This window comes from Oncorhynchus tshawytscha, linkage group LG04, assembly GCF_018296145.1.
Source record: "Oncorhynchus tshawytscha isolate Ot180627B linkage group LG04, Otsh_v2.0, whole genome shotgun sequence".
NCBI classification, from domain to species: domain Eukaryota; kingdom Metazoa; phylum Chordata; class Actinopteri; order Salmoniformes; family Salmonidae; genus Oncorhynchus; species Oncorhynchus tshawytscha.
The window spans coordinates 59,042,089-59,063,403 of record NC_056432.1 but is presented as its reverse complement, the minus strand read 5'-3'; positions in this window follow the sequence as shown (position 1 = coordinate 59,063,403).

Genomic DNA, 21,315 nt, shown 5'->3' with positions numbered 1-21,315 from the left:
GTCCTCTGAAACACAACCCAACCAAGCCGCACTGCTTCTTAACACAGCGTGCATCCAACCCGGAAGCCAGCTTCACTAATGTGTCGGAGGAAACACCATGCCCCTAGTGACCTGGTCAGTGTGCCACAGGAGTCGCTAGTGCACGATGAGACAAGGATATCCCTACCGGCCAAAGCCTCCCTAACCCAGACGACGTTAGGCCAATTGTGCGTCGCCCCATGGACCTCCCAGTCGCGGCCGGCTGCGACAGAGCCTGGGCTCAAACCCAGAGTCTCTGGTGGCACAGCTAGCACTGCGATGCAGTGCCTTAGACCACTGCACCACCCAGGAGGCCGAAGGAGACGTTTTTTGACGTGCCAACGCCAACTGGCTCAAGGAAAAGGAGAGGTAATGCACCACATATGGATGCTTTGTGACTTTGCTTGCATTCTGTACTGTTTCCATTGCTGGGTCACTTAACATTGTGGTATGTCCCCCCCCCCATTTTAAAAAGTATATTTTGAATTCTCTCAGTGAGCAATTTGACTTTGGTCAAACATGATAATGTGCTCAACTGTAATGGGGGTCATTTGTATTTCAGCAGCATGTAGGAAAGTTCAGTGCTCAACTTGGGCAGGAGCTCACCAGAGGTGAGTACCGACACCTCAAATGTTCTACTGCTTGAACTCCTGTTCCTCTTATAGAATATTATCTCAAAGGTATTGTGGAGCTCCTGCACCTAAATATAAACAGTACCGTAAACCAAAATGAGTCCCGGAACCTATTTTAGTCCAAGTCAAGCACTGGGAGAGTTTGACATCACAGTACCATTATAGAACCTAACAAGTGTTCCTGAGACAGTTTAAAAGCTGCCATACTGAATGTTTCGTTAGGGAATCCCTGGGGTACCTCTGCTGGGATTTTACCTCTGCCGTGAGTGGGGGACCCACTTCTACTGTCTATCTGTTGCCCTGTTCAGTTGGTAAGAGCAGGAAGTGAATGACCTTAAAGTGATGCCATGCCAGCCTTGGCAGCAGCGTGAAAATTAGCTGCTCTCACCACTGCCAATACGGACAAAACTCTGGGCAGATAGAAAGTTACACACTTGGAAGGAATTTACCATCGCCGCCACCACCTATTTATAAACCCACTTAATCTCTCAGAATGAGAGGACCGCTGCCTTGATTAATTTAATAGAGCTTTGGCCACTTAGCCCCTCTCCACCTACCTCCACTGCACCGGCCTGTTTACAACGGGCAAGATTACAGAAGTCGACTGAAGGTTAGAAGACAGAATGTGAAAAGCCTTTCTCTCTCTACCAGGAAACCTATAATTTCCCTGATCTGATGGATATTTAATCATATCGAGTATTTCTATCTCCCGTGGGTTTGGGAAAGGGACAATTTTGGGGTTGTGATTAGGTTCTGCTCTGCGACACACAGAATACGTCTGCAGAAAATAACTACTCTCCTTCAAATGTGTCTGCGTTTTATTAGTCTCATTTGAATCAAATTCAAAACAAGAAACATGAAATCAAGAAACAGGGTGTCTGAATTTAGCATTTTGATTACAACATGATTGGATTCGCTGACTATATTAACACCTAGTTATAATTTATCCTCTTCTTATGCCTATTAGTGTCTTACCTATGAAAAGCCCTGGCTATTCAAGGTCTTTCCAGATTAACTTGTAAACACTCAGTGACAGGAAACATTGAAAAAGTTACTGAGGTATTGAATTGCATGACAGTGAACCTCATGCTCCAGCTGGCTGCCTCTGCTCTCTGGTAGCCTAACTGTTGTTGTGCTACATGGAACTATATCCAACATATCCAGCTGTCCCCAGCTGCTCCTCATGACATAATAGCCTTCCCAGAAACAGAAAGGCATGGTTTGGCTCCAATAAGGTCCAATTTAGTAACAGAAATGGATTCTGCCTAAGGGGGCTGGCACTGGCACAGGAGGGGTTTATTCCAGAAACCGGGTCGCTGTCCTGCCCTCACACAACAATATCAAACAGTAGCCTAAAACCATTGCTATCACCACTTCTGAAGAAAACGACATGCAGAAGAATGTATACTACAAGAATATGTACACTCCAAATGATGAATTTGTATTTCAGAATGATTTTACAGTCATTTCCACGGTGCCTGTTCACGTAACATTGCATCTGACATTTGCATTGTGCTACAGTAGAGCAAGGTCATCACTTCATCAAAGCACAGAGGTGTATAAGTAGGCAGCTAAAGAAAAGGCACTCTCCAGTCTCCAGACCCACTTTAGGCATTATTTGCCAAGCAACAGAGAAGGAGCAGGAAGTCCTTTGAAAAGAGTGAAGTACATTACTGCCCGTTAGACCGCTGAAGAACACTTAGGAACAGCTTGTACGAACTTTATGTCTGAGTCCGTCTGATTTCTTTTCACTCTTTTTGTATGAAAAATAACCAATTTGGAGGTTTGTTGCTGTAAGTAAGCAACAGGTTGGACCAGGTCTGTGCGTCACTCATGCTATCTGCGGGATGGCGATGCGGTGGACGAGATGTGGATGGTGCTCTTAATTCATTTGGACCTTGAAGCCTTGTGACTTGTGACGTAGTACAGGATAATTCACAGACAGGCACAGACGTTTAAATTCATATAGCAGATAATGGGCTCTGCATCTTCCCTATCAAAGTAGTGTTCCAGGCGTGGGCCATGGAATAGACCTTTGTGTAATTGCATTAAGGCAGTCAGTATTGGCCACCCTGTGAGAATGCTACTGCTTTGCTTTGCTAATACAATTAGCTTAGCTTTTGGTCTAGCACTTCTTATTGTACTCAGACGAATAGTAGAACATGGCAAAAGCCACTGTGATGGGCTACAACAACATGTCACAACATACAATATAATGTCGTGATAGGTAAAAGGTTACAGACAATCGTGATCCATAATTATTTCCAGTGAAATAAGTGGGATGAATACATGGAGAGCATTTTGGTTTGTTGTTTGATTATTGTAACCAGATCACATAATGCCTCAATTGTATTCCATGACAAGCATATGTTCTCCTCAGTCAACTACTACATAATGCCATGAAGAGTATCATTCATATTTTCTCTTTGAAATCACGCCGCTCCTTTGTGACAATTTCACTTCACAAAAGAGCGGCGTGATTACATGGCAGGGAGGGAAGAAAGTAGGCCTACCCGTGTGACTCACAGCTAGGTGGAGAGATAAGAGGAGAGGAGTGGAGGACTGTGGAGAGAGGGAAGGTTGTTCAGGGACAATGGTTTCATTAAATCACATGGCTCTCATTAGGATGGGGACATTGTGAGCTAAGCAGCTTTCTTTGGGAAGCCATAACAATGCTCTGAATGGGTGCTATGAAAAGAATCAGGAGCATGAGAAGGGACCTCAGCATGGCTGGCTTTTGCCGGCATGTCCAACACATACCGCATACAGTACAACATGCAGTATGTGTATGTCTGTAATTTAGTGATCTCTGCATCCAGACCCGTATTGCATGTGCGTTGGTCTGGCCATTTACTCAATGTTGCGTCTGTCAAGAAAGAATCATAATTTAGTGAGACAACACCCAGTAAAACAAAGAATCCATTTTAGATTCCTCCCTGCTCCTATAGTAACAGACAGAGGTTTGGACACTAGAAAGGAAAGCAGTCAGTGCAATTCATCATAATGAGAGCACGCTGTGGGAACACAACACATGTGACTGTGCATTATCACTCATTAAATGCTGCACTCTGCATGGTCTGCTGCTGTTCTTTTAAAACACTGAAAAAAAACTAGAATTGTCCCACAATACTCATAATGTTTCTTGTTTCCAATTATGAATAACCATGTTAATTACATTCTTATTATTATTTGATTTTTTTACATATTATTCCCATGTAAGTGCCTACCATGACCCGAATGACCAATTTGTCACCGTCATCGATAATTGCCTAGAACAAAACACAGCACGTAAATTGATTTCAAGCACTACAAACACCCTGAACAGTCACTTGCTGCCTACACAACCTGCCTACACAAACCCCTCTCTCCTACTCCCACACATACTCCTTTGCAGTACACTGTCACACACAGAGTCAGCCTCCACAGTCACTCACATCTCCTCTCAAGGTTTACTGACGGCTCAACTCAGCTCAGCCACACTACAAAATAGCAAAAGTTGCTCATTTTATCCAACATGGCCGCCCACTCTTCCCAGCACTTCCAGCTCACTCGTTCAGTATGTGATAGTAGAAGAGTAACACCTGAGCTAAGCTGCTCCACAGTCACACTGACACAGTAGTATCCCACACTATTCGCCCACTGTCTGAGTCTGTGGAGTGTGTAGTGCCCACCAGTGGAGTGCCAACGTGTAAGATCACAAGGAGAAGCAGCCTTGAGCTGTGTGGGATGTGATGCTTTGTCTCTGTGTGGGCAATTCCACTCAGAACAAGGCACAGGCAGTCTGTATGATATTTCAACTCCTACTACAAGGGATATTCAAGAAAGGCCAGGCATAAGGCTTCAAGGTTCATATTGATCAGCACCTTACTATGCATGCAATCAATGTATACACTTCAAACTACAGTACGCCTGGCTACATGAATATGATATTGCTTGATATCATCATAATGGGAGCTATAGTAGGTCGGTCTATTTTAAATCAAAACAAAGAAGCCAACAGAGGAGAGAGCATTTTGACCGACTAAAGAAGATTAGAGGCAAAGCAGACTGCGAAGACTCTCCCTTACTCATCTGTTTGTTTTGGGATATGAGCGAGAGAGAGAACCTAGTAGCATCATTTGAAATGACAAATGCAGATCTTGAACTCACTTTTTCCATGTACACGAGCCCCCTCTTTAAACTCATCGCCCCCTCACCCTCTCTCCAACGGATCTTTCATTTGAAAGACCAAGCTTCACAGTACCTCTCACAGTGAGGGGACTATCAGTGGTTCTAATCTCACGGCTCTGTCCCAGTAACAACAGAAGCACAGATAGCTCCATTAAAAGTTGAGCCTGGCAGTTGTGAAGGCTGCCGCTGCTCAGATCTCCTTTAAATCTTTCTCCCTTTCCTCTGCTACGCCGGTCCTGACAGAAGCTCTCCCTTCACAGAGCTCTATGGGCCACAGTCTGTGCACATCCAAAAACATTATGCCCAAATGCAAAGATACACACAGGGATGAGCACACGCACAGACAGATGTTGACAGAGGTGGATGTACTATACATTACTATAATGAAGGCTTTTAAAACAATTGAAGAGCAGACAGACCAATAATGACAAGAACAAAATCAAAACAGAGACAAAACAGCGCTTTAAGGTTACACAAACTAAAACTATTACAAAGAGCGAGATGTCACCTAGAGTATCCAATGTCGTGTCACAAGTCCACAAAGCTGCTTTGTTTTAAATGTTAGTCACATTGAGATTTCCATCTCTTTTTCAAGTGAGCCCCAGACCAAGAGAGCAACATACATGTATTGACAGAATAGATACAACAACACATACAACTTAACAACTAATGGAAGTTAAAACAGTGCCAAGTGCCTAAGAGAGCTTAAAAGAGCAGGTTTTAAAACATGTGCAGTCAGTAGTCCTCCAATTCAGGATTTAAAATCATCAATCAGAATAAAATGATCTAATTTTAAGTCCTTCTGCAAAGTGTTCCAATATGATGGGGCAGCAAAGCACTCTTAAAGCCTGTCATATGGTTCCCAGTCTAAACATTTCTCACATATATTATGATGACATTTTGTGACGTTTTTGTTCGTTTTGGTATTCGGCATTTTTCTTTTTTACGGCTGTTCCCCCACACAAAACATTCTGTAATTTAATTATGCCAATGTGCTTTCATCAATTGAAAACCCTTAATCTATTTTATGAGAATTTATAAGATTCTTGTTTGCATAAAATAGATGCAGACCAGTCTTTCAATAATAGGTAACAGAATTTATTCTCAGAGCGCGCTCCCACTTAACAACGAACAACAGTTTATATACAGATCATGACGTCATTTCATTGCTTTAACAGAATCCCCTCCTCTCGACCCGGACAAAGTGAGGTGAAAAGTTCATTCTAACTTACTAACACACTCCCAGATAACTTTTGACCCCTCAACATTATCGATCACCACTGAGCTGACAGTTCTAATTAACAGAAAACCTAGGAATGCACTCACTGTCTTATCTAAAAAAAACAGAGCTAAGTTTCTGTAGGTTCAACGCTAGGTTAACGACCTTATGTGTTTACACAGTCCCCAACCCATTTGTTTCTTCCTAGTTGGAATGGTGTTCATTAACTTTAATGACTCCTTGTCCGTGTCTCACAATCCCTTCTTATGAACTCATATTGTTAATCAGATATAGTAAAACAGAGTATAAGTTTTACTTAGTTACAGTTCCATTTAACATGATTTGTTCAGTCATTTAATCATAATTTTACCAACACTTTACAGTTCTGTGATCTCAGACAGTATTGTCCATGAACCTTGCCTTGTTTAAAAAATATAAAAAAAAATAGCTCATGCTATAATGGCCATAGTTTATAGACGAAATCTTAACATTGTTAAACAAACATCTGTCATACAGTTGAAGTTAAAAGTTTACATACACCTTAACCAAATACATTTAAACTCAGTTTTTCACAATTCCTGACATTTAGCCCAATCAAAATTCCCTGATTTCTTGGGTCTTTATTCAAACACAAACTTTATTATATAAAATGCTCTTTCAGAATCTTGTAGCAGGAGAATTATTTATTTCAGCTTGTATTTTTTCATCACATTTCCCAGTGGGTCAGAAGTTGACATACACTCAATTAGTATTTAGTAGCATTGTCTTTAAATTGTTTAACTTGGGTCAAACATTTCAGGTAGCCTTGTCACAAGCTTCCCATGACAATAAGTTGGGTGAGTTGGCATTTTGGGAAATTCCTAATGAAACGAGCGCTGAGTGTAAAAAGACTCAGGTTTGAGGCCTCCTTGCTCACAGGACACTCTTTTAAAGTTCTGCCACATTCACATTTTCTTTAGGATTTGAGGTCAGGGCTTTGTGATACATCTGCAAATACCTTGAAACTTTGACTTAAAAACTACACTGTACAGCTGAGTGTGTCTAATTGGTATTTATTTTATTTATTTATTTAACCAGGAAGGGCTCATTGAGATTAAAAATCTATTTTTCAAGAGCGCCCTGGCCAAGATAGGCAGCACCAAGTCATTACAAAAATATTACAGACAGACAACATGAAAAACGACAAGTAATCTAGTAAAAACCATTGAATTCACAAGAGTATAAAATAGCAAATTAAAAACATTGACCGGTCAGGGAATCAGCCTCAAAATCCTTCATCAGTGATTTAAAAACACCAATCGGGACAAGTTCTTCCAGTTTAAAAGTATTTTGTAAGGTGTTCCAAGACAATGGCGCAGAGTAAATAAAAGCCATTTTACCAAATTCAGTTTGGACATTTGGAACAGTTAACAGGATAAAGTCCAGCGAACGAAGAGAGTACCCACCACATTTCTGAACAATAAAAATGCACAAATAAAAAGGTAGTAAACCCAAAATGGCTTTGTAAATAAAAGTATACCAGTTGACTGAGCCTAGGAGTGACTAGAGAAGGCCAACCAACCCTGGTATACAAAGTGCAGTGGTGTGTAAGGTTTTTGCATTTTAAAATAAATCTCAAAGTGCCATGGTAAAGAGTGTCAATTGATCTCAAACACTGAGCGGAAGCATTCATATATAAATTATCCCCATAGTCTAGTAAAGGCATAAATGTAGCTGATACTAGCCTCCTTCTGGCTTCAAAAGAAAAACAGGGTTTATTCCTAAAATAAAATCCCGATTTCAGCTTCAATGTTTTTGTAAGTTGTTGAATATGCAATTTAAAAGAGAGGCCGTCATCAATTAAAATTCCAAGATATGTATATGAGGTTACAACCTCAATCTCCTTGCCCTGACAGGTAGTAATAAGTGAAAGGTTCAGAGGTCTATTTCTTGCATTTGAAAACACCATTAGTTTAGTTTTGTCAGTATTGAGGATAAGCTTCAATTGACATAAATAATGTCGAACAGTATAAAAAGCAGTTTGCATGTTCTGGAAAGCTTTTGTAAGAGACGAGGCACAACAGTAGATAACAGTATCATCAGCATAAAAATGAAGATGTGCATTGTGGACATTTTTGTATAAATCATTTATATAAATAGTGAATAAGAGAGGACCAAGTACAGAGCCTTGGGGCACACCATTCAAGACAGACAATTTAACAGACATAAGCCCATCAAATTGAGTGCACTGAGTTCTATCAGACAGATAGTTAGCAAACCATGCAACTGCATGCTCCGAAAGACCTACACTCGACAATCTCTGCCTTAGTATAGCATGATCAACTGTATCAAAAGCCTTAGAGAGACCAATAAAAAGTGAGACACAGTGCTCTTTTTTGTCAATGGCTTCAGTGATATCATTTAAAACCTTCATGGCTGCTGTAATTGTGCTATGCTTCTTCCTGAAGCCCAATTGGTACATTGATAAAATAGAGTTAGTAAATAAAAACTCTTTTAGCTGTTCACTTACAAGGGTTTCAAGTATTTTCACCAGGGGTGACAGCTTTGAGATTGGCCTATAATTATTTAAAAGAGTTGGATCTCCCCCTTTTAAAAGTGGTAGGACAAATGCTGATTTCCAGATCTTTGTAATTTCATTACATTCCAGGGTTAGATTAAACAGAGATGTAAGTGGTTCAGCTATGAAATCAGCTGCCAGATTTTTAAAAATGCATTTTATTTTTATTCCACCTTTATTTAACCAGGTAGCCTAGTTGAGAACAAGTTCTCATTTGCAACTGCGACCTGGCCAAGATAAAGCATAGCAGTGTGAACAGACAACACAGAGTTACACATGGAGTAAACAATTAACAAGTCAATAACACAGTAGAAAAAAAGGGGAGTCTATATACATTGTGTGCAAAAGGCATGAGGAGGTAGGCGAATAATTACAATTTTGCAGATTAACACTGGAGTGATAAATGATCAGATGGTCATGTACAGGTAGAGATATTGGTGTGCAAAAGAGCAGAAAAGTAAATAAATAAAAACAGTATGGGAATGAGGTAGGTAAAAATGGGTGGGCTTTTTACCGATAGACTATGTACAGCTGCAGCAATCGGTTAGCTGCTCAGATAGCAGATGCTTGAAGTTGGTGAGGGAGATAAAAGTCTCCAACTTCAGCGATTTTTGCAATTCCTTCCAGTCACAGGCAGCAGAGAACTGGAACGAAAGGCGGCCAAATGAGGTGTTGGCTTTAGGGATGATCAGTGAGATACACCTGCTGGAGCGCGTGCTACGGATGGCTGTTGCCATCGTGACCAGTGAACTGAGATAAGGCGGAGTTTTATCTAGCATGGACTTGTAGATGACCTGGAGCCAGTGGGTCTGGCGACGAATATGTAGCGAGGGCCAGCCGACTAGAGCATACAGGTCGCAGTGGTGGGTGGTATAAAGTGCTTTAGTGACAAAATGGATGGCACTGTGATAAACTGCATCCAGTTTGCTGAGTAGAGTGTTCGAAGCAATTTTGTAGATGACATCGCCGAAGTCGAGGATCAGTAGGATAGTCAGTTTTACTAGGGTAAGTTTGGCGGCGTGAGTGAAGGAGGCTTTGTTGCGGAATAGAAAGCCGACTCTAGATTTGATTTTCGATTGGAGATGTTTGATATGAGTCTGGAAGGAGAGTTTACAGTCTAGCCAGACACCTAGGTACTTATAGATGTCCACATATTCAAGGTCGGAACCATCCAGGGTGGTGATGCTAGTCAGGCGTGCGGGTGCAGGCAGCGAACGGTTGAAAAGCATGCATTTGGTTTTACTAGCGTTTAAGAGCAGTTGGAGGCCACGGAAGGAGTGTTGTATGGCATTGAAGCTCGTTTGGAGGTTAGATAGCACAGTGTCCAAGGACGGGCCGGAAGTATATAGAATGGTGTCCTCTGCGTAGAGGTGGATCAGGGAGTCGCCCGCAGCAAGTGCAACATCATTGATATATACAGAGAAAAGAGTCGGCCCGAGAATTGAACCCTGTGGCACCCCCATAGAGACTGCCAGAGGACCGGACAGCATGCCCTCCGATTTGACACACTGAACTCTGTCTGCAAAGTAGTTGGTGAACCAGGCAAGGCAGTCATCCGAAAAACCGAGGCTACTGAGTCTGCCGATAAGAATATGGTGATTGACAGAGTCGAAAGCCTTGGCAAGGTCGATGAAGACGGCTGCACAGTACTGTCTTTTATCGATGGCGGTTATGATATCGTTTAGTACCTTGAGCGTGGCTGAGGTGCACCCGTGACCGGCTCGGAAACCAGATTGCACAGCGGAGAAGGTACGGTGGGATTCGAGATGGTCAGTGACCTGTTTGTTGACTTGGCTTTCGAAGACCTTAGATAGGCAGGGCAGGATGGATATAGGTCTGTAACAGTTTGGGTCCAGGGTGTCTCCCCCTTTGAAGAGGGGGATGACTGCGGCAGCTTTCCAATCCTTGGGGATCTCAGACGATATGAAAGAGAGGTTGAACAGGCTGGTAATAGGGGTTGCGACAATGGCGGCGGATAGTTTCAGAAATAGAGGGTCCAGATTGTCAAGCCCAGCTGATTTGTACGGGTCCAGGTTTTGCAGCTCTTTCAGAACATCTGCTATCTGGATTTGGGTAAAGGAGAACCTGGAGAGGCTTGGGCGAGTAGCAGCGGGGGGGGGGGGCGGAGCTGTTGGCCGAGGTTGGAGTAGCCAGGCGGGAGGCATGGCCAGCCATTGAGAAATGCTTGTTGAAGTTTTCGATAATCATGGATTTATCGGTGGTGACCGTGTTACCTAGCCTCAGTGCAGTGGGCAGCTGGGAGGAGGTGCTCTTGTTCTCCATGGACTTCACAGTGTCCCAGAACTTTTTGGAGTTGGAGCTACAGGATGCAAATTTCTGCCTGAAGAAGCTGGCCTTAGCTTTCCTGACTGACTGCGTGTATTGGTTCCTGACTTCCCTGAAAAGTTGCATATCGCGGGGACTATTCGATGCCATTGCAGTCCGCCACAGGATGTTTTTGTGCTGGTCGAGGGCATTCAGGTCTGGAGTGAACCAAGGGCTATATCTGTTCTTAGTTCTGCATTTTTTGAACGGAGCATGCTTATCTAAAATGGTGAGGAAGTTACTTTTAAAGAATGACCAGGCATCCTCAACTGACGGGATGAGGTCAATGTCCTTCCAGGATACCCGGGCCAGGTCGATTAGAAAGGCCTGCTCACAGAAGTGTTTTAGGGAGCGTTTGACAGTGATGAGGGGTGGTCGTTTGACTGCGGCTCCGTAGCGGATACAGGCAATGAGGCAGTGATCGCTGAGATCCTGGTTGAAGACAGCGGAGGTGTATTTGGAGGGCCAGTTGGTCAGGATGACATCTATGAGGGTGCCCTTGTTTACAGATTTAGGGTTGTACCTGGTGGGTTCCTTGATGATTTGTGTGAGATTGAGGGCATCTAGCTTAGATTGTAGGACTGCCGGGGTGTTAAGCATATCCCAGTTTAGGTCACCTAACAGAACAAACTCTGAAGCTAGATGGGGGGCGATCAATTCACAAATGGTGTCCAGGGCACAGCTGGGAGCTGAGGGGGGTCGGTAGCAGGCGGCAACCGTGAGAGACTTATTTCTGGAGAGAGTAATTTTCAAAATTAGTAGTTCGAACTGTTTGGGTATGGACCTGGAAAGTATGACATTACTTTGCAGGCTCTCTCTGCAGTAGACTGCAACTCCTACCCCTTTGGCAGTTCTATCTTGATGGAAAATGTTATAGTTGGGTATGGAAATCTCATAAAGCAGGGATCCAAAAGATCAGGACCTCAGGCTTTCTCTGATCTAAGGATTTCAGGGCTTTATATGTACCACCTGCACTGAGAATGGCAAAAAGCTAAAAGTTTGACCAGCTCTCACTGGTTCATCCACACAGGGTTGTACAGAGACAGAGGACACTGAATCAAACAGCCTACCAGATGACACAAAGTGCTCATTGAAACAATTCAGCATTTCAGTTTTGTCATCTATAGCAACAGAGTCCTTCAAAACCCATGACGGTAATTCATTAACATTACTGTTACCAGACATAGACTTAATTGCCTTCCAAAACTTTCTAGGGTCATTCAGGTGGTATCAGTGGTAACAGACATAAAATATTCAGACTTGGCCTTCCTGAGAAGAAAATAACACTTGTTTCGTAACTGCCTAAAAATAAGCCAATCAGCATCAGAACATGATTTCCTTGCTTTAGCCCAGGCTAGATTACGGTTGTGAATAGTACAAGACAGCTCAGAAGAAAACCATGGATTATCCCGCCCTTTAACCCTGAACCTGCGGAATGGGGCATGTTTGTTTGTTTGTTTACCATGAAAGAATTTCCAGGCAGTTTCCACATCAGGGATGAGCTCAATCTTGCTCCAGTCAAAATAAAACAAATCATGAAAGAAAGCCTGTTCATTAAAACACTTCAAATTTCTCTTACGAATAAAACGTGGGTTTTGTTAATCACACCACAGTGTCCGATTTCAAATAGGCTTTACGGCGAAAGCACCACAAATGATTATGTTAGGTCAGAGCCAAGTCACAGAAAAACACAGCCATTTTTTCTGCCAAAGAGAGGAATCACAAATATCAGAAATAGAGATAGAATTAATCACTAACCTTTGATGATCTTCATCAGATGACACTCATAGGACATCATGTTACACAATACATGTATGTTTTTATTTTATTTTAAATACTTTGTTGTTATTGTAGGAACACAAAGAAAGTACAAATAAAGTAAAATAAACAAACAACAAAAAAAAGATCTGGCAGTTACAGTGCACTTCATGCCTTCATCATCATATCATCATATTAGTTACATTGACATCTTTGAATTAGACCTTTTCCAAGTACGAAACCCATTTTTCCCAGTATTCTTGACCCCTCTCCTGTTGAGTTCTTAAAGCAAAGGTCATACGCTCCATGTGGTGTATTTCTTCTACAATGTCTAGCTATTGTGTCACTGTGGGGGGGTCTTTTTATAGCCATTTCCTAGTGATAGCCTTTTTACTGGCTGCCAGTAGGACCTTCAAGAGGTACTTTTCTCTATTGTGTAACTTATCAGGTATTTCACCCATGTACAAAGAAATGAATGTTTGTTCTATGTCAAATCCCATTATTTTTCCAATGTTAGATCTTATTTCTCCCCAGTAAGTTTCGATTGCGGGGCAAGTCCAAAAGATATGAGAGTGGTCCGCCCTCAATAGACCGCATTCTCTCCAACATGGGTGTAGTGAGCCAGTCTGTTTTGATTTCAGTTTACGTGTTATGAAGAAACGTATAACATTCTTCCAACAGAATTCTCTCCATGACCTTGAGTTGGTGGAGCTTTGTTGAGTCTCTAATATGTTCAACCATGTTTCATCAGTTATTTCAATGTTAAGTTCCTCCTCCCATTTCTTTTTAATATAGTTTGTAGAATGTTTCTTTGAGGATGAATAACCAAGTAGAGATTTGAAATAGGTTTTTTGTTACTCCCCAAGTTGTATGCGTTAGTGAATACTTGGATTAATTTTGGAGGTGCTCGAGGGTCAGTCACTTTTATCTCCCTTAAGAAATAGTGTCGAACTTGTAGGTATCTGTAAAAATCTTTTTTATCCAAGCCATGTTTTTTACTTAGGTCCTGGAAGTTATCTAGGTTCCCATTCCTTATAATTGTACTGAATGATGTGATGCCTTTCTGCGTCCATTGTTTAAACCTGCTGTCCTGAGTTGCAGGGATGAAGCTGGGGTCGTATGCGGGCCAACTCAGCAGTTTCATCTCTCCATCTAAATTATTTTGCTTAACTACCCCAAACCATGTCTTCAGAGAGAAATTAATCCACAGATTTTGTCTATTGTATATTTCTTTTACCATGTCCTTATTTCCCAAAACTGACTGTATGGGTATCTCTGTCAAAGTAGTTTCGATGTCTTTCCATTTGGATTCGTATTCTGAATTGCATCAACACACCAGAGGTCTCAATTGGGCTGACACATAATAATCTTTTAGGTTTGGTAAGGCCATACCCCCACAGTTATTTGGTAACTGTAATGTTGCATACCTAGTTCTTGGTCTCTTACTGTTCCAGATAAACCTTGATATCCGTTTATCCCATTCCCTAAACTGTTTAGGTGGGATTTTCTATGGGCAATGATTGGAACAAATACAGTAACCTTGGCAGGATGTTCATTTTGATTGTTTCAATTCTACTACTAAGATCTAAGGGAAGTGAATTCCACCTGTCTAGGTCATCATATATTTTCTTGTTGATGTGATTGTAATTCATGCAATAAAGTTTGGGTGTATCTTTTGGTAGATATACTCCCAGATATTTAATGGATGAAGAGGTCCAGGTGAAGTTATACATACTCTTCAGTTCTTCCTGTGGGGTATAATTATATACTAGGGCTTGGGTCTTGTGTACGTTAAGCACATACCCTGAATATGTTCCAAATGTTTGTAAAACATACATCAATCTAGGTACACTTGAGCCTGGGTCTCTAAGGAATAACAGAACGTCATCAGCATACATGCATATCTTATGTTCACTGCCTCTTATTGTTATTCCCTCTAAGGTTGGGTCCTGTCTTATTGCCTGTGCTAATGGTTGGAGGTACAAGGAGAAGAGCGTGGGTGATAGATTACAGCCTTGTCTTGTCCCTCACTCTAATTTTATCGTTTGTGTCAAATGTCCATTTATCTTCATTCTAGCGGTCGGACATGAATACAGTGTTTTGATGCACTGTATCACTTTGTTGAAACCAAATCTTTCCTTAACTTGGAATAGGTAATCCCATCCCACTGAATCAAATGCTTTTTCTGCATCTAGGCTGATTACTATTGCACTTGTCTTATTCTGAGTAATGTGGTCCATGACATGTAGTGCTCTCCTTATATTGTCCTGTGTCTGCCTATTTTGTATGAAACCAGTTTGATCTCTGTCAATCAATTCTGGGATTATGTTCTCCATTCTTTGAGCTATTATTGATGCATATAGTTTATAATCTGTGTTAAGAATTGCGATAGGTCTATATGAACTGCATTCTTTCTTATCTTTACCCTCTTTTGGGATTACTGATATGATGGCCTCTCTCCATGACGGTGGGAGACTCCCCTCCCTCAGAGTCCAGTTAAAACAGGCCTTAAGTAGAGGTGCTAATTGTTCTCTGAAGGTCTTGAACCATTCTGAAGGGAAGCCATCAGTGCCTGGAGACTTGTTGACTTTTTGTTGAGATATTGCTTTATTAATTTCTTCGGTGGATATTTCGAAAGTTAGTCTATCATTTTGCTCTGTCCCAATTGAGGGGACAGAGTGCTCTATTGTCTGTGTATCTGCCTTCTCTGGTTGCTTGTACAGATTTGTAGATTTGTGTAATATGGTTCAAATTCATTCTGTATTTCATCTAATTTGCATGTGATCTTTTTTGTTTTGGGGTCTTTTATTTTGAAAATGGTATTCTGTGCTTGTTGTTTCCTGAGTCTCCATGCTAGTAATTTGGTTGCCTTTGAGCCTGTTTCATAATATCGTTGTTTCAGGAACCTAAGATTTTTCTCTACTTCTTCTCTATAAATCTGGTCAATTTCCTGTTTTACCTTTTGAATATCTCGTAATATAAGAGGGTCTTTGTGTTGACTATGAGATCGTTCTACGTTTCTTAGGGTTTCCTGTAATTTCAGCAGTTTCTGTGCTTTAAAATCTTTTTCTTGAGAGATGATGTGGCTATGATCTTCCCTCTAATAACCGCCTTAGCTGCATCCCACAATATAGCAGGAGATACTTCCCCATTATCATTATTCTCCAGATAGATGTTCAATTCTGTCTTTATTGATTCCTTGAATGCTGGATCATTCAGCATGCTTGTATTAAGTCTCCATATAGTATTTCTTGGTTTGCTATCAAGGTGTAGAGTAAGGTAAAGTCGCTCTGCCCGATCCAACAATCCTTAAGCCTGTGTCTATCTGCACTGTACATGAAAAAGTAGTCTAACCTGGAGTATCCAGTGTGGCGGGCTGAGTAAAAAGTAGTCTAACCTGGAGTATTCAGTGTGGCGGGCTGAGTAAAAAGTAGTCTAACCTGGAGTATTCAGTGTGGCGGGCTGAGTAAAAAGTAGTCTAACCTGGAGTATTCAGTGTGGCGGGCTGAGTTAAAAAGTAGTCTAACCTGGAGTATTCAGTGTGGCGGGCTGAGTAAAAAGTAGTCTAACCTGGAGTATTCAGTGTGGCGGGCTGAGTAGTCTAACCTGGAGTATTCAGTGTGGCGGGCTGAGTAAAAAGTAGTCTAACCTGGAGTATTCAGTGTGGCGGGCTGAGTAAAAAGTAGTCTAACCTGGAGTATTCAGTGTGGCGGGCTGAGTAAAAAGTAGTCTAACCTGGAGTATTCAGTGTGGCGGGCTGAGTAAAAAGTAGTCTAACCTGGAGTATTCAGTGTGGCGGGCTGAGTATAAAGTAGTCTAACCTGGAGTATTCAGTGTGGCGGGCTGAGTAAAAAGTAGTCTAACCTGGAGTATTTAGTGTGGTGGGCTGAGTAAAAGTAGTCTAACCTGGAGTATCCAGTGTGGCGGGCTGAGTATAAAGTAGTCTAACCTGGAGTATCCAGTGTGGCGGGCTGAGTATAAAGTAGTCTAACCTGGAGTATCCAGTGTGGCGGGCTGAGTATAAAGTAGTCTAACCTGGAGTATTCAGTGTGGCGGGCTGAGTATAAAGTAGTCTAACCTGGAGTATCCAGTGTGGCGGGCTGAGTATAAAGTAGTCTAACCTGGAGTATTCAGTGTGGCGGGCTGAGTAAAAAGTAGTCTAACCTGGAGTATTCAGTGTGGTGGGCTGAGTAAAAAGTATATTCCTTATCGGTCCTGTGGGTGTCACGCCATACATCGAGCAGTCCTAGATCCTGCAGTATCCCATTGATATTTTTGGCAATTAGGCTCATTTTCCTATTTTGATTTGTGCTGTCCAATTTTGAGTTTAGAATTGTGTTAAAGTCCCCTCCACAGATAAGAGTGATAAGAGTGCCAGTGGTTTCTGTGGCAATTTCCATGGCAATTAAATCAAACACCTTCCTGTAGAAGACCATGTCACTCCCTGGGGGTGCGAATACATTAAATAATGTAACTTCCTAGTTATCCAGTTTACATTTAACATGTATAAATCTACCCTCCTTGTCTTTTATTTCTGGAATTGTGATACAAGTGAATTATAAGTGAAATAATCTGCCTGTAAACAATTGTTGGAAAAATAACTTGTGTCATGCACAAAGTAGATGTCCTAACAAACTTGCCAAAACTATAGTTTGTTAACAAGAAATTTGTGGAGTGGTTGAAAAATGAGTTTTAATAACCTAAGTGAACGTAAACTTCCAACTTAAACTGTATTTATATTTCTTTATTTAACTAGGCAAGTCAGTTAAGAACAAATCCTTATTTTACAATGACTGCCTACCCCGGCCAAACCCTCCCTTAACCCGGACGATACTGGGCCAATGGTGCGCCGCCCTATGGGATTCCCGATCACGGCCGGTTGTGATACAGCCCGGGATCGAACCAGGGTCTATAGTGACTCCTCTAGCACTGAGATGCAGTGCCTTAGACCGCTGCGCCCCTCAGGATCCAACCTATTCCATTTCTTCTTAACTGATCTGCAATACTATATAACCTGTAATGTGGGAGTGACATAACACATTACCCAGGGTGCTGCTGGTGTCTGATCATCAAGTTTAAACACTACTACACTAACTACATCAAGCAGCTTCAGTGTGCCGGCTGGGCCCTGTGGATCTCTTAGGATTAACGAATCATCCACACCCGTATTGGGTTCCTCTCAGGAATTCCAACACCTGGCCTCCTGTCATCCTGGCTGCGATTGGGCTTAGCCCCTACACCCCCGGGTCAGCTGAACTCTCCCTTTTATGCCATGGATACGAAGCACCAACGCAACATATCAAATCGACTCTATGGCGTTAAGTAACACAGTTGTCACGTCCAGTGCTCTTAGTTTACACTGAATGGCTACTCCAAAATAAGCCCGCTGCTTATCAAGCATGTTTCCTGGAAACTTGGAGAGGGACTTTACGTCCCTGGCCTCAGGGAAACAGGCCTGGCAAGGCTCCTGGGTGAGTGTAAGGCAGTCCTTGGTGCCAGTCCTCAGTGCTCTCTGCAAAGCCAGCTGAAGGCTTCAGCTGTTTCACTCACTGAGCACAAAGCATTCAGAGGTGAAGTTTGGGGCTTTATATGTTTGACCGTCACTTTGGTTTACAATAAATCAAATCAAATTTATTTATATAGCCCTTCGTACATCAGCTGATATCTCAAAGTGCTGTACAGAAACCCAGCCTAAAACCCCAATAACGTTGTCCAGTTTCTTATATAGAACATCTTTGATTAGTCATTAAGATGTTGACTTTATATTTGATATTTTTGGACAAATGCCAAACTAGTACAGCATGCCAAAAAGTTGTAATGGAAAACTGTATGGAGTCATCCGCAATCATCTCTTTTGGACATTGTTTCTCCATGCCTAGTCCAGTCAAAAATGTGATTTCCTTGTGTTTTATATATATTTCCACACTATGAGGTTGGAATAATACTGTGAAATTGATAATGCTCTTTTAGTGTAAGATCTGTTTGAAAAGACATCCCATTAAATGTGAATCTGTTTTGGTTGGAGTTTTGACCTACCAGGCAGTAAATTAGTTAGTAGACTAATGAGCAGGAGGCAAGTGCATTGAAAGAGTTGCTTTCTCAGTTGCAAAAGCAGCAAGGACTTTTCACAAAACTGCATTCAGCAAACGACATAATTGCGAGAGCTAGCTATGTACTGTCCCACAAAAATTGTTAAACATAGCAAGCCATTCGCTGAGGGCGAATTCATTAAAGAACGTTTAATTGACTCTGCAGCAATACTTTTCCCCGACAAGAAAGAGCTGTTTGAAAATGTTTCCCTGTCAAGACAGAACAGTGACACGGCGTATTGAGGACATTGCAGAGAATAAAGAACAACAGTTGAAAGACAAGGTTAAGGATTTCACCTATTTCTCCTTGGCCCTGGATGAGAGCAGTGATGCACGTGACACAGCACAGTTGTTGATATTCTTACGAGGCAAAACCCCAGACTTTGAAATTACAGATGAGCTTGCTTCAGTGTCGTCAATGAAGAGCACAGCCACAAGGAAAGATTTATTGGAGGAGGTTAATAAGTGTGTGGCAAAGCTGGGACTGAGTTTTGAAAAGTTATCCAGTGTGACCACTGATGGATGCCCAAACTTGACAGGAGAAAATGTTGGCCTTTTGAAAAGGATACAAGATCAAGTAGCTGAGCTGAACCCAGATCAGAATTTATTTTCCTGCATTGCATTATTCATCAGGAGATACTCTGTAAATGTGTTCTGAAAATGAGCCATGTTTTGGAGACCATCACTAAAATGGTAAACTTCATAAGGGCAAAATATTTAAGCCACAGGCAGTTTGTCTGACTGTTGGAAGAGAGAGTTGGGTCATGCAGATCTCCCCTACCACACAATTGTGAGATGGCTGAGTTTGGGGAAGGTGCTTAAAAGGGTGTGGGATCTGAAGTTGGAGATTGCAAATGAAAGGAAAATATGTGGATTTCCCTGAACTGCAAGATAAAGAATGGTTGGCTGATTTTGCCTTCACCGTGGACATCATGGCCCTCATGAATGAACTGAATTCTAAACTACAAGGAAAGGGCCTTTTTGCACATCAGATGTACAGCCTTGTCAAAGCCTTCAAGGGAAAATTACTCCTCCTAACCCACCAAGTAGAAGCCAACCATCTCACCCACCTTCCGACACTACTAGTCTGTCTCCTATCAGATGACCAACGGGAGAAGTATACATCACTGCTGTGTGCTTTGAATTGTGAGTTTTCTCGTCGTTTTAAGGATTTCAAAGTGTTGGAAAATGACATGCTGTTGGTTTCCTCTCCTTTCACCTTCAATGTGGATAACGCTCCCACAGACCTGCCACTTGAGCTTATCAATCTTCAGACTGATGCAGTGATTAGAGAAATATTCAAAACAATGTCACTGATGAGGTTCTATGCATCTCTCGATGAACACAAGTTTCCAAAGATTAGGAGTCATAGTCAGAAGATGTTTGTACTGTTTGGGTAAACCTATGTATGTGAACAGACATTTTCAGTGATGAAATATAATATGTCAAGGCACAGATCAACAAGAGTTAACAAGAGTTCTGTCCGTGGTGCTGAATGCACAGTGTGCTTTTCCCTCCCTGTGTAGTTCATAGCATGTTAAATAATACAAATACCTACCAAAAGGAGAACATGGATGTGGTTTATTCCTGTGCATGTTAAAAAAGTTAAATAAGTAGCATATCTGGATGTGATTTACAGTAGATATATCTGTCAACACAGTCATACATATTGTGTATTATCCCGTAATATGATTCTGGCCTGCGATGGCAAAAATATATTCTAACGTGGCCCTCTATGCAAAATAATTGCCCAGGCCTGGGTTAAGGTTAGGGTCAGGTTTAAAATCAGATTTGCTTTGTGGCTGTGCTAGCTGGTGACCACTGCAGAGCTGCCTCTTATTTTTAGGAGAACAGAATTCCAAACAACTTACGTATTTTTATAGGAGCAGAAGCGAGAGACAGATTAGAGGACATAGAAAACCTAGGGCTCATGCAGGGATCGAACAGGGATCCCCGCCGCAGGGGGGTTCCGGAGACGGGAGTGTTACCCACTCGACCAGACTCCAGTCCGGACAGACCTCCTTGTCCTTGGTCTGTGTTCTACAGCGGATTCCTCTTGGAACATGCCAACATGTTGACCCCTGACCCTAGCATTGACACCAGCTAACAGGATTGACAAGGTTGCATAACTCAGCAGTTAACCTGAAATATTACAGCACTTTGAGAGTGTTGTAAACCTTCACTCCTTCTCTCCACATGACCCTAGTCACCTCCTCTCTAGTATGTGATCATCAGACAGGGTGGTCTGCCTCTGGGTTCAAGGAAAGTCATCAAATGGATGACCAACAATATCTCCTACTGCATGTACTCCAACCAACATGGTTAAGGTTGGCTCGTCACTCGCCACATCTGCAATCTCCTGAACCCACCACGCTTAGGTCTGGGGGGGGGTCAATCACACACCCAGAGATCATTAGACATTCTCCAAGGTCTAAAATAGTCCCCATCGCCTTTTATAAATCAAAGTGTATCTATAAAAAGCAGTGGGCTGACCAGCAGCCTCAGCCACATTGCCCTATCTTTAGCTTTATTTATGTCCTACTGTTG